Source organism: Canis aureus, chromosome 7 (assembly GCF_053574225.1).
Source record: "Canis aureus isolate CA01 chromosome 7, VMU_Caureus_v.1.0, whole genome shotgun sequence".
NCBI classification, from domain to species: Eukaryota; Metazoa; Chordata; class Mammalia; order Carnivora; family Canidae; genus Canis; species Canis aureus.
In genome coordinates this window covers 63,435,426-63,448,929 of record NC_135617.1, presented here as the reverse complement: position 1 = coordinate 63,448,929, position 13,504 = coordinate 63,435,426, and the positions used below count along the sequence as shown (strand labels likewise).

Genomic DNA, 13,504 nt, shown 5'->3' with positions numbered 1-13,504 from the left:
GGAACGCTGTGTTACCTGCCCAGCGTTATACGAAAGCTAAGTGTTATTAGCAGTGTCATTCATCACTATAGCAGCAATTTCAAAACCTGCCTATGACAAAATGAGTCCCAGGACACAGAGGGGAAACTAAGGGGAAATCATCTCATCAGGAGGCATGGCACTGGACAGAAGCAATTGCTTTCCACTCTGGTCACAGAGGGACCATTCCCTGCTCCTCTGCGGACCCCAAATATCCCAATGACCTGTGTTCCTCCAGCCTGGCCTATTAAAGAGATAACCAGAAGGCTGGTGATGATTTGCTTGAAGCATTCAGGTACCAGTAACAACGGAAGCTGAACAGGCTTTAGCTACATTACCAAAGCCATTAAAGTTAAAAACCACTAAACAACCACAGCTTGCTTCCCATCATCCACCCCACAGGCATCCAAAACAAAACCAACAAGAATGTGTTAGAATAAAGCGGACACTGAGATTTATTAATAGCTTGTGTTTGCCCAGAGCTTTGAAAGCAAGCCCCGAGGCACCGAGAACCTCACCTACCAGGCACTGCTGTGTAGCACAGGGTGGCCTTTCCAGAGGGCTCTCAACCCCCCCAACCCGAAAACCTCAAGATCTGAAAGGAATTTGGGGGCCCTATTATCAGAGGCTATTTCTGAGCACAGCAGCAGTGTGGGAGACAGCGGATGGGGATACCTTTGACATGGGTGGTCCACCGGGCAGCGGTGAAGACCCTGGGCAGGCAGAGCAGTCAAAAGGAGGGGGAGAACAAGTGGGAACTGGGATTTGGGAATGAGTGAAGCCTCTGACTATGAATTCAGGGGCAGAGGCAGCCAACAGCATCTGAATCTGCACACAGCCCTCATTTGCAATCATTGGCTGGCTCTACAAACAAGGAGGTTCTGCAAACAGCACAAGAGTGTTAAATAGCTTCAGACTCTCTAAACAGCAGCTTGCTTTATGCACAGAGGATGGTGTATTCATCAGGGACCTGGTAAGCAGACGGCCACAGGATTCATACTCCAGGATTAAAGCTACAGACCAAGAGACCATCTGCTGGTGCACATGGGAAAGTGTGGGTCGGTTTCGGTGTCTTATCGATATCGTGGGCAGGATGGTTTGCCCAGAAGACCTGCATCTCTGGGGGACACTCACTGCCCTCGCACTAAAAGGAACAGAGGATGGGCAAGTTCCCAGTTCCTTCCCTACAGCTTCCCTTTGGTCCATGCCACTACAGGACTTCTCATTGGGAACCTCTGGATGTCTGGCTGTGACAAGCTTGGGCCATACTTTCTTAAGAGGGAGGCTGGGCTCCTTGCAGAAGGCTGAAGCTAGTGGCAATGGCAACGTGCAGCATTGTTCAGTTCTTCTGGTTTACAGTCCATTTGGACATCCATTATTTATGGCAGCTGAGTGGCTGTGAACAAGCTGAGACTCAATTAAGATAATGTTCCCCCACACAGGAGCGGTGGTTAATGCTGAAAAGTTATTCCAACTCATCCTTTACACTGCATAGAGCTGGAGATATAAAGAGACCAAGGGGCTGAGTTAGAGAAGCCCAGAGACAGAGAGCTAGAGTGGAGAACAGAGAGATGGAAGGGGAAAGAGGGAAGCAGATGCATCCTGAGTCTGGAGGAAGAGGCATCCCTCCCACAGGCCACCTCTGCCCTTGTCCCCAGCCTCTGTGCTGGAACCCCTGCTCCCCATCCTAGGAGGGGAGGAGGTATGTCTCCTGGATCTCAGAGGTCCTTGAGCTGAGTCTTCCCATCTCCAGTGCTGCCCTCCCTTCCTTGCCTTGTCCTGTCCCCTGCCTGGCCTGCATCATCAGCCTGTCCCCTGAGCACTAGTGATGGTGCCTACTGGGGGCAGTGGACATGCTGCAGGCTGCTGTGCTACCCTGGTCCCCACAGCAGGAGAGCGGTGAGAGGTGGGCAGGCAGGCAGGGGCTTCCAAGGGAGAGAAAGAGAGGGGGTGCTGGGACAGGTTTGGGAGCAAAGGTGGAGGAAAAGTAGGTGGCAAAGGAGTGGCTCAGAGAGTCAGGCAGGGCGGGCAGCAGCCGGTGTGGCCTTTACTGAGGTCATCTGAGAGGGACAGGGCCTCCTTGCCATGCACCTGCTGGTCGGCCATTTCTTCCACCCCAGCATCACATAGGGGTCCTCCTGCCCACTCCCCCATGTCGCTCCTCTAGACCTTTCACTCCACGTCACGAGGCAACTTCCTGGCGAGAATTGCCCCCGATTTCCATTTATCTTTGAGACTTTCAGCTAAAGGGATTTGAGAGCAGCCGGCAGGTTCACAGGCCTAATCAGGCCTGATGCATCTCTAACCAGACAGGGAGTGTGCGTCTGGATTTGTCGCCCGACAGGTACAGATGTCGGAGGCTCTCATCCATGAGACGGAATCACTCTCGGGGATTGAGAGGCTGAGCGGGCGTCAATCAGAGGCAGGCTGCACAACTCAAACAGGGGACGGAGGCTTTTGGCAAAGCCCCTTCCGACAGAGCCAGGTCAGCAGGCACTTCACTTCATCAACTGAATTACGGAAGGCTTCAACCCCAGGGCTGAGAATTTCGAAGGATGCTCCCGTTCTGCAGTATTCGCATCACCTCCTCTCTGTCAGCTAATGAGTCCTTCCCAGCTAGTTCGAGGTAAAGGCAGGAATGAAGTCTGGGTTGAAAACCCAGCCCCACTAGTTACTAGCTGAAGATCTTGGGCAGGTGTGTCACTGACCTCCTCCGAGTCTGTCACTTAGTCTCACTTGTGGGCCTGTGGCAAGCGGCCAGTGAGGTAGTCTGTGAGGTTGCTCTACCTTCTGTGTTTCTGCAGTGCTTTGCAGCTCTGTTGGCCGATACCATGGTTAAGACACGCTGGCCCTGCACTTGTTAGCTGTGTGGCTTTGGGCACATTACCTAACCTCTCTGTGATCCAGTAACCTCCTGTCTAAAATGGAGATGGTGGCTGTCCCCGCTCGTTCAGGCTCTTGAGAGAGTTAATACCCATGAAGCCCGGGGACAGCCTGGGACACAGTTAGCCCTCAGGAAACGTTGCTGGATGTCTTGTTGGTGGCGGTGGCGGGAATATTCCGGCACTACGTCATGTCTGTGATTTAGAAGGCTCTTGCTTGCTCATCTTGCCTCTCCCCCGTCAGCCCAGGAAGTAGTCAGGGGCTTGGACTATAGCCATCCAGCCTGGATCCTGGCAAGAAGGAGACGTTCCATGAATCCACTTTGATGAAATTGATAAAAAGAGATGCTGCTGACATGTAAAGATGTGTCACCACGATGCCATGCAGACGCATGAGCTCTGGACCCCTGTGGCCTCTTGTCCGCAGTGACGACTTGGGCAAGTGACCCTTCCTCTACGAGCCTCAATTGTCCTGTCTGTGACGTGGATAATACCCTCACATCAGAGAGCTGACTCGGATGATGTCTCTGAAGCATCTAACACAATCCTGGGCCCGTGGGAGGTACTTAAAGAAAATAGTGGCTAGGATACTCCCATGGAGGCCCATCCTGGAAAAAAAGGTGAAGATGGCCAAGAATCTCCCACTGTTCCCTGACCAGGGCACTTGTCCCTTGGGTTCCCTTGCACAACTCCAGGGCAGTGCCCCAGGCCCCGAAATGACGCAACCTGCCCCCAAGCTGCCCAGACCCTAGCTGACTGGAGTTATCAGAGGGCGGCTAAGCGCAAATAGCTCCTTCATGGCAATGAAGAGGTTCCACCTTTCCCAGGGCCACTGGCATCCCCCGGAAGTGTGGGGAGGGCGATACTCACCAGGTAGCAAGAAGGCAAATGTTGATCGTAGTAAGTAGAACAAGTGGGAGTTATGGGGAAGAATAAAGGAGCACAAGCACCCAAGTTCAAAATCATGAGACACTGCGTTGGCCAAAGAGAACATGTGGCCATAGGTCCCCAGTCTGCCACCCCTGAGGATAATGGGACTGCAGGCTGAGGGCTGAGCACAGATGGGGTCGCAGCTTGTCCCCCTTCAACCCGACCACACTTCAGATCATTCCAGAGTGGCTCTGAGTCTCCAGCACCAGCAAAGGGAGCCAGCTCCCCTCTGCTCCTCTCAAAGGGAGCCCAGGAGCAGGTCCCACAGGGACGGTGACCCTCGTGTTGCCAGGAAGGCCTGCAGCTCGGTGGTCTTCTCCTCTTGCCACAAGCTAAGACCAGTCCTGTCCTTTCCCCATAGAGAAAGTGCTGGGACGCCAGTGGACGATATTGGAGCAGCATGGCCACTACGAACTTAAACTGAACGAAAGGAAAGAAGGGAGAAAACCACCCGGCAGCCATCAAGTTGAGCTGGGAGGGCTTCACTAAGCCCTGGCTCAGCCCTGTGCTTCCACATCCAACCCCTGGCTGCCCTGCCCAGGTCAGAAGGTGCTGGTGGGAGGGGGCAGGGGCAGGGCAAGGTGGGGAGAGGGCCGAGGTAGCATGGACGGGGTCTGACAGGAGGGGCTCCACTGGGCAGTGCACCCATGGCTCTCCACCAGACAGACGAGGTTCAAATCCCAGCTCCACCTCCAACTAGCTCTGGGACCATGGGAACCTTCCTCAAGTCCCTGAGCTTGGTTCTTCATCTGTAATGTGGTGGTGATAACTCCTCTTAGCACTGAACAGGACTGTGCCTGTTACTCAACAGGCAGCAACACTCGGCAAACAGTATCTTTGATTTCTACCCACTGCAAGGTTGCCCACCACAAACTTCTGGAGGCGCCGTCTGTGCTCGGCTGGACCTGCCCAGGAATGGCCGCTCAGTGCAGGGTGGGAACGCTAAGCCTTTGCCTTTCATCTCCAGTGTGAGGTTTGGTGTCCTGAGAAAGAAAACCAGAAAATGTTTATATAGTATAGTTTTACTGGTCGTGAACTTGGAGAGTTAGGGCAATCATCTGATTAACAGTTTCAATTAACAACAGTAGCTTTAACAACAGCTCACAGATCCAGGGCGCTCACATTAACCCCTGGGGTTTAACCCTCATGATGACCCCATGCCCGGGTATCACTGTTACTCCTACTTTACAGGTGGGAATGTACACAGAGGGAGGAGACAGCAAGACCCCCGAGAACTGGGCGGGGTGGGGATGGGGTGGGGGAGTCTGTGTGTCCTGGGTGGAGGGAAGGCATCCAGACCAGTCCGATATGTCAGGAGCCAGGAGGCAGGAATAGCATGGCTCATGCCCAGCTCACCACTTTGTCATTTTTGGCCTCTGACAGTCTCTTATTTTTAATTCTGTAGGGGGAGTGTGTGGCACTCAGATGTGAGTCTGGCCAGAACGTGACCCCCCTGACAGCCTCCGGCTCCTCGTCCCCTTGGCTGCGGGCCTCAGTCAGGTTGGCATGGCAGGACTGAAGCCTGGGACCTCCCCCTCAGCAAAAGGGCAGTTGGCGGGGGGGGGGGGGGGAGGAACCATCCCCCACCTGACAACACATCCCCCCACTGGACAACCCACCCTCTAACCCCTCACTGCAGCACCTCCACCTTGAAGATTGACTTGCATCTGGGCTTCCTGGAGGCATTGAGGAGGTCGAGATGAGCCTTGCAAGGCCAAGGCAGCCTGGGCAAGTTCCCTAGGAAATGTTCCTGACAGTCTGTGCCTTTCTCCAGCCAGCCTTCTTGAAAGGGCCTGCTCATCTGCCACTACATCCTCCACTGGATGAGCTAGAATTGTCTCGGCAGCCTGACCCAGCTTAGCCCCCCAGGGCTCCCAGTGACTGTGTCTGCATTTGCTTTCCCATTTCCCTCAACTCTATGGAGGAGGGAAGAGCCCTCAGTCTCTGAACAAGGGTGGCACTGGGTTGTCTCTGAAGAGGTCTGCTGGGATTCCTACCATGTCTTCCCCAGCATCCGGACCAGTTAGTGGTTCCTCCCTGGCCACCCAGGCCACCCAGAGAGCCTCTGACCCTGGCTCTGCAGACACCTGCAGTTTGCTGCTCTGTCCTACCACATCGTGTCCTGTCACAGATGCCAGGCTCGGCATCCACCTTGGCCTCTGAATCAGGCCCCAGTCCAGCTCTCCTCCATTCAGCCCTGCATCCACCTGTCCCCACTACATCCTGTGTGTCAATCCATGTAGAAGATAGGAACACCTGGGGGAAAGAGAGAGAGAGAGAGAAAGAGAGAGAGAGGGAAGGAGGAAGGAAGGAAGGAAGGAAGGAAGGAAGGAAGGAAGGAAGGAAGGAAGGAAGGAAGGAAGGAAGGGAGACACAAAAATATAAGGGTAATAGGGGCCTCCAGATCCATCAGATGGGCCAGATGAATGGAGATCAAGGATGACTGCTAGGATGTTGGCTTCAGGTCACCTGTGCACAGCTGCAAGCCTAAGACCAGGATACAGCAGCTGCCACTGCTGGGATTATTGATGCTGACACAGCTGCCCCCACCAGGCAGCAGGTGACAAGACCATGGCTACAAATCCTCATCTTGGCTGCAGCCCACTCACCTTCCCTTACCATTGCAGCAGGGATGGCCTCTGGCTCCTGCCACTTTCCGTATCCCAAGGGCAGGCCACTTGTTGGCAAAACTTAGATCACAGCCAGAATTCCAGCAACATGAGGTTCTGGGAAATGTCACTTTAAGCCTTCTAGCCATCGTGATACAGAGGGAACCACAGAAGGAGGTGGACATGGATGGCAAGGACCAATATATCATGTCCAGCATCCCCAGCACTCTTTTGGGTATCAGTTCCCCTGTAGTCCTGACCTGGTTTTAGCTTTGCCCCAGCCTATGGGCACTGCTCAGACTGCTGCCCCAGATTTGGCCTCTGCTGGGTCATCCCCAGTGGCCATTCACCCCTCAGCCAGGGCAGAGGTGCCCTGCCCCATTCCCTATCCATGTCAGCTCCTTAACTGGTGTCCTGTTAACCAAGCCTAGGTCCCTGGACCTTCCTGGGGCTCCTGTAGCATGGAGCCGGATCAGAAGACAATCACTGGAGAGCACTAGGCTGGGTGTCAGAAAGTTCAGAAGACCTGGGCTGTGGCCATGCCCTCATCATGTGCCCTTTCAATCTCCATGTCAAAGTCAGTCATCCTTCAGGTCCCACCTTGTGGTGACTCTCTGAGATTTCTAAATCTTACCTTATAAGCAGAAAAGACATGGTCACATGCACATGCACATGTGACATCCCCAGGGAGCTGGGGATGGCTTTGCTGGCACAACCCAGAATTCTTGTACAACTGTATTCAGAAAGAGTGGGGGAAATGCGGTGCTGAGGGAAGAGGTGAGGCTGAAACACAAGGTGGAACAGGACAAGAACTGCCCCCATTTGGCAACCCATCCTTCATCTGACCACCCATGCCTCACCTGACAACTCATCCCCCACCTGACAACCCAACCTCCATCTGACAACCCATTTTCCCCTCACAACCCACCTCCTCACCTAACAACCCATTCCCCTAGTCAAGCCCATCTCCCACCTAACAACCCATCCCCCACTGGAAAACCATCCCCCACCTGACAACACATCCATTCACCTGACAACACATCCCCCCACTGGACAACCCACCCTCTGACCCTAATGACCCAGCTTCTTACCTAACAACCCATCCCCCCAACCTGATAATCCATCCCCCTCGAGACAACCCACCCCCCAATTGACAACCCATCCCTCACTTGACAAGCCATCCCTCACGTGTCAACCCATTCTCCACCCAACAATTCACCCTCCATCTGACAACCTATTCCCCCCCACAGACCATCCCCCCACCTGATAACCCATGCCCCATCTGGCAGCCTATCCCCCCAACCTGACAATCCATCCCCCCAATAACAACCCATTCCCCTACCAGACAGCCTAACCCCCACCTGACAATCGATCCCCTACCTGGCAACCATTCCCCCACCTAACAACCCATTGCCCCACCTGACAATCATCCTGCCACCAAAGCCTTGGGGTCCTAAGGCCTTGGGTCCCAGACTGGGCTGAGAAAACCCTAAGGGCAGGCTTCAGGGAGGGCAGAAGAGGCTCAGGGTAGGGGAAGGTTAGAGAGAGACTGAGCAGGTAAGAGCAGGAGTAAAGAACTTGGACCATAAGGGAGGAAAGTCTGAAAGCCCTAGGCTTGGGCCCCTGCCCCCTTGCTCTTACCTCCTAGGCAGCCCCCTCACCTAGATCCTCCGAGAGCAGTCGAAGCCACAGCTGTGCCAGTGACCTTGAGGCTGCACATCCAGCTTAATCCACATCAGCGTCAGTGAAGGCCTTCCTGTCACTCGGGGATATTTATAACCTGTCTGCCAGGGCCCTGTACCTGGCAGCCGCCTGGAAACTAGGCCATGGGAGCCAGCCACAGAGGAGGTAGGCCCTGCCCCCTGCCCCAGCCTCTGAAGGCTCCCTGGAAGTGGAACCCCAGTTAGGGACGGAAAAGAAAGCCTCTCTGCCCCAGCTAGGAAACTTGCCCCACCCCTGGGTAAGTGGGGTTTCTGGAAAGGGCTTCCTGTGCCCATAAGCTTGTCTCTGGGCTGCATCTTCTGTCCCATTCATGAGTGGCCCTTTGGCACATCGCCCATCTGTGTGCATCTTGCCTACATCTCTCCTCCCTCTTGGTGATCAGCCCATGCAAAAACTCCTAGGGCCTGACAGCAAGTCCACACACCCACGGTTCGATGTCCAGGGCCTCACCCACACCATCTCCCCACCCACTGCTCGTGGAGTCACTAAGGACTCCGACTGCTTCGGCCCAGCATGAGCTCCCCTGCTCTCTGGGTGACGTAGAGTAATTTTGTGCAAAACTTTCTGTGTCTCAGTTTTCTCTTCAGTAAAATGGGATTAACAACAGGGATTCCAAGAATAAAAGGCTCAGAATGGTGTCTGGCACATAAGAAGCACTCAGTATGTGCTGGCTAAACAGAAAGGTTTATTGATTAGGGATAGATGCCCCAGAGTCAGGATGTACTTATTCAAATCCTGATTCTGCCCCTGGCTGGCTGAGTGACCTTGTGCCAATGACTTAAGCTCTCTGGGACTCAGTGTCTTCCTCCCTAAAATGAGAATAGTAGTACCTACCTCATGGGTCACTGTGAGGATTAAAGAGGTTAACATGGGAAGCTCTAAGCATAGTGCTGGGTACATAGTAGGTGTTCAGTTAGTATTAACATCATTAGTAGCTAATGATAATACTTATTTGGACAAGATCCTCTTCCAGACAGGTCTCCTTTTCTGCTTCCTGCCTCTATACTTGGCTGGCACAGCTGCTCACCTGGCACCCTCTCTTTCTTCCTCTTCCCTCACCCCAATTGAAATGCTGCACTTCTGTCCAGCCTCCCCTCTTCCACACAGCCAATCATTTTGGTGGACTTTGCACTAGCCTCCTCTCTGGTCCCTGAGGCCTGACCCTATCGGGCTTCCCCTGAGGAAACACAACTCTCTGGACCTTGAAGCAGGGCCTCTGCCTCGCTCACCTCCCCTGCCCACCGCAGGGACGCAGGAGCCAACCTCATGCTGTGTGAACAGCAGCAAAGCCAAAGCTTTCCTTAGGCAGGCCTTTCCTTGCTGGGTCTTGCCCTCCCTCCTTCAAGCAGGAGTCTGTATTCCCGGGATGAGGGACAGTGTGACCCAGCCCACAACACACACACACACACACACCACACACACACACACACACACACACACACACTGTTTTCCCCCAAGAAAAAATGTCACATTCCCACTAATGACAACTAAAATGCATTTTTCCCATTTTCTGGATTTTTCAGTCCAATAGAGGAATAGGCCAGCCTGCCCAGCCCTGTCCCCCAGGAGGCGGGACATACCCAGGAGGCCAGGCATTGGGGCCTAAGAGTGGAACCCCTCCTCCCTCAGGGAAGGGAGGACTGGTGACTTGCTGAGGGGGCACCAGGGTGCCTCCTGGGAGGAAGTGGGGGTGATGATCTTGCTGAGGCACTGCGGCCCATTTCTTGAGGTGGAAAGAAGCACCAGAGTGTCGTTGTTTTGTTCTCTCCCAGAAAGGTCTGATGGACAGCAGGTCAACCTTTCTGACCTTGGCAATATTATCACTTGCTGTCCTGCAAGCAACATGGAGCCTGGGGCTCATCAGAGGGCTCTTCTGATACCGTACCCCTCCCCTCCTCTACCTCACAGGCCTGCTGGGACCCCCAAGGTGTCTGTGTCCCCAGTAGCCACAATGGAGAGAGGGCTTTCCTCTTGCTTCTTGCACCACCTCCCCCAGTAATTACCTCTCCTTCTGGCTTATGGCACAGAAGCCACCTCTGGCAGGGAGCCCCTTTTTCCTATGAGCTGGGGCAAGGCATAGGGAAAGAGGGGTTGAGTGGGGCAGGGAGGGAAGGCTTCCTGTGTACTCACTGTCCTCCCTGAGGAGAAGAGTGTCACCAGCCTGAATGCTCAGCCCCTTCTAGCCTACAAGTCAGCCTGCCCCAGATAGATGAGGGAAGTCGCCTCAATGGCCATTGGCTCAGCCCTCATCCCTCTCCCCGATTCTAGTTTAAGATGGCCTAGGAAGGATTCTTACTCACATTGGTGTTCATGATTGAGGACCAAAAATTTGCCCCTCTCTGCTTTCTCTGTAAATTATCCCAAAGGATTATGACTTCCCAAAGGAGTGTTTGTCTAATGGAAGGCACCCAGGCCAGGCCATAGGGTGATGAGGGAAGCCTTAGAAATCCAGACAAGCACCAATCTGTGCTCTCCAGCCACACTCAGAGCTGGATCCACGCTCTTCTTCACAGAATAGTGTTACCTGCAGGTACATAGATGGCACATGGCAGCTATAAGATGCCCTCCACACCACCCTTCTGCACTGTGAGAGAGCCCCAGAGGGCTGTGGATCCTCTTCCACATGGGCAGGAACTGGGCCTCAAAGATTAGATGTCTGTGGTCTTCCGGCTTGGAAGGCTGGGTCAGATCTCTATCGCCACATCTCCATCACCTAGCTACTGGTGTGTTGGTTGCTAATGGCTCCTAATTATGCCTTCTCTGATGGGTTGTCTTTACTTGGCAAGATAGAAGCCACTTCCTTGGGAGCTGTGTCACATGCTTTGCCGCCCCAATAGCCTTTTGCCAACGACACTGGTGTCAGAACATCAAAGCTGGCCCCTTTGTCTTAAGAACAAATTCCAAGGGGCCACTCAGGTTCCAGAGTTCCCTGAGGGATCAGGCTCAGGCAAGATGTTGGCTCAAGTGGCATCTTGGCCTAGATTTCTCTTTTCCAGTCTTCTCTTGCTCCCTCAACAAGACACACACACACACACACACACACACACACACACACACACACAGGAATCCCCAGCTCAGACTTTGCTTCAGGGAACCAAGGGCTAGATCTCAGGACTTCTGATCCCAAATCTATATGATCTTGAGGCAGCTCCTGGGACATCCTGTGGGTGTCTGTTGTGGTGAGAACCTAGCTTTCTGCCAGGATCTCATCTCTCGCTCCTGCTCCCGAAGGAGAAGCCTGGTTCTTAACACTTTCCCTGTGAACTGTGAGTCCGGCACCTCCCACGTCCCAGTGTGGGCTCCCTGCCTCCCCTCCCTCGCCCTAAGGCTGTGGCAGCCAACACCGTGACTCATGTCCCATCCTGGGTGGGCCTCCAGATTACTACCCACTGCCCTCACTTGTTAAGCAGTGCAGATGGCAATTAACTGCATGATATGAAAATATCCCAACCCTAATTATCTCAGGGAAGAGGCCAGGGACCATTAATAAATGATGAAGGAGAGTCTTTCTGGAGGCTCCTGGGCCCCTCCCCATGCCAGCCTGCAGAAGGCTGGGGAGTGAAGGGGACCCTTCCCCATGCAGAAGTCAGAGGCGTGGGGTGGTGAGATAAGACGTGAAGCCCAGGAAGGTGCCTTGGATTTACCAGGGGGAAGTAAAGCCCCTCTTTGGAGCACTGAAATACACAAATGTTAGGGCCACTGCCCTGGTCCTGCAGACACGCAGAAAGCAAATATAATGGTGGCTCCCTGGGTATTTCCTGATGAACCATTGATCGTAGCATGCAATCTTGTATGTGAATTCTAGAATTCCCCATTACCTCTTCTATGCTTCCCACAACTGCCTCCCCTGCCCCGCCCCATTCCAGGCAGCAGACAGATTTTCCATTTTCCCCAAGTTATTAAGTTCCCTCTGTGCCTTGCCCTGAGGTGGGCCCATGAGTTCTACCCTGGGGAGCAGCAATCAGACACAGAAGGGATGGGGAGCACACTCAGATAGAGATCTGAGCTGCTCAGGGTCTGCCCTTTGCTTAAACAGTGTGTCTTTTTTTCCAGCAACGTATCACAACAAAGCCTGAGAGAGAAAGAAAACATTTTTATTCATGGATCCTTTTATGTGCCAGAATGAATGCAAATGCACACACACACACACACACACACAAACACACACACACACACCTGAACAGACAGGGGCTTCCATACTTGAAAGCCTAAATATGAACATTGATATCTATGGGAGGAGAGATATTTGTTTCATAAAAGGACTTGCAACAGGGCTTCTTTAAACAGTAAGCAGCCAAAGTGCAATGAACATAAAATTTCATTTACAGAAATCTGATTTACCTGTAAATTTTCCAACACCTGTCCATAATAGAAGTGTGAGTGTGTGTTTGTAAATGTGCACAACTTGTCAGTGCCTTCTTTTCATCCAGCTGGGGAGAAGGGTGGGCATTTCTAATGGAAGTCCTCCCCAGAGCTGGCTGGCAACACATACCTTCGAGGTCTGATCACAGAGTGGAACCCTAGCCCAGGACTATAAACATTAATTCCTTCTCCACCCCCAGCTAGCAAAAAGGAAACCAAACAGTGTGTCCCAAGACTACTACAGACCCAGGGCTCATTACACTCAAAGGATGCTCTCTTTATACCCTCTTAGCCCCCCAGCAGTTCAGCCTCCCATGGATGTTTTGAGAGGAGTGTCTTGAAAGAGCTTATTAATCATCTCAACCAACTCCCTCATTTAAAAGATGAAAAGCCCAGTGCCAACCTGACCTTGGGCCTTCATCCCAGCCACCCCCATAGTGCCTGCCGATGTCTGGACCGGTAAAGATGGCTTCTGGAAAGCCAGCCCTTCTCTCCAATCCCCCCCAGCCCCATGCCTACCCCCTCTCATTTCTTTGCTTTGCCTCCTGTCCCTGCTTCAGGTGACTGGTGTGTCCTTCGAGGTTTAGCTTGCCTATGGCACTCTCCTGATGAGGTCTGAACTCCTTTTCTGGTAAAAATCTTATCTTCTTATGAAACCTTAGAGGTTACTGCCATGCCAACTGCTTAGCTGGGCCCCACAAGACTGCCCTGGAACCCACTTAGAGGAACTGGACACCAAGGGACTTGAAGACAGAACAAAAAGTAAGGCTCAGGTCTCCCCTAATTTCCAGACCAGAACTTGTCCCAGTAGACAAATGTCCATCTCTTGAAACCTTAGCTCCTTTTTTTTTTTTTGTAATAAAAACAAGGCTGCTCATAATAGCAAACACTTATTGAAAAGAACACCTATGTGCTATGAGGTAGGCGTTGTTGGAAGCCCTTTACCTCTGTTAACTCATTGGATCATCACAACTCCCTAAA

General features: G+C 52.9%; 1 long non-coding RNA gene across 1 annotated transcript; it reads right to left on the bottom strand.

Moving 5' to 3' along the window:
- Window positions 1-449: 449 nt before the first annotated feature.
- Window positions 450-8,208, bottom strand: LOC144317559 (uncharacterized). Its single transcript, XR_013383554.1, has 2 exons — window positions 8,081-8,208; window positions 450-4,813 (listed from the first exon to the last, which is right to left on the bottom strand). It is a non-coding gene; the product is annotated as an uncharacterized LOC144317559 (long non-coding RNA).
- Window positions 8,209-13,504: the final 5,296 nt, after the last annotated feature.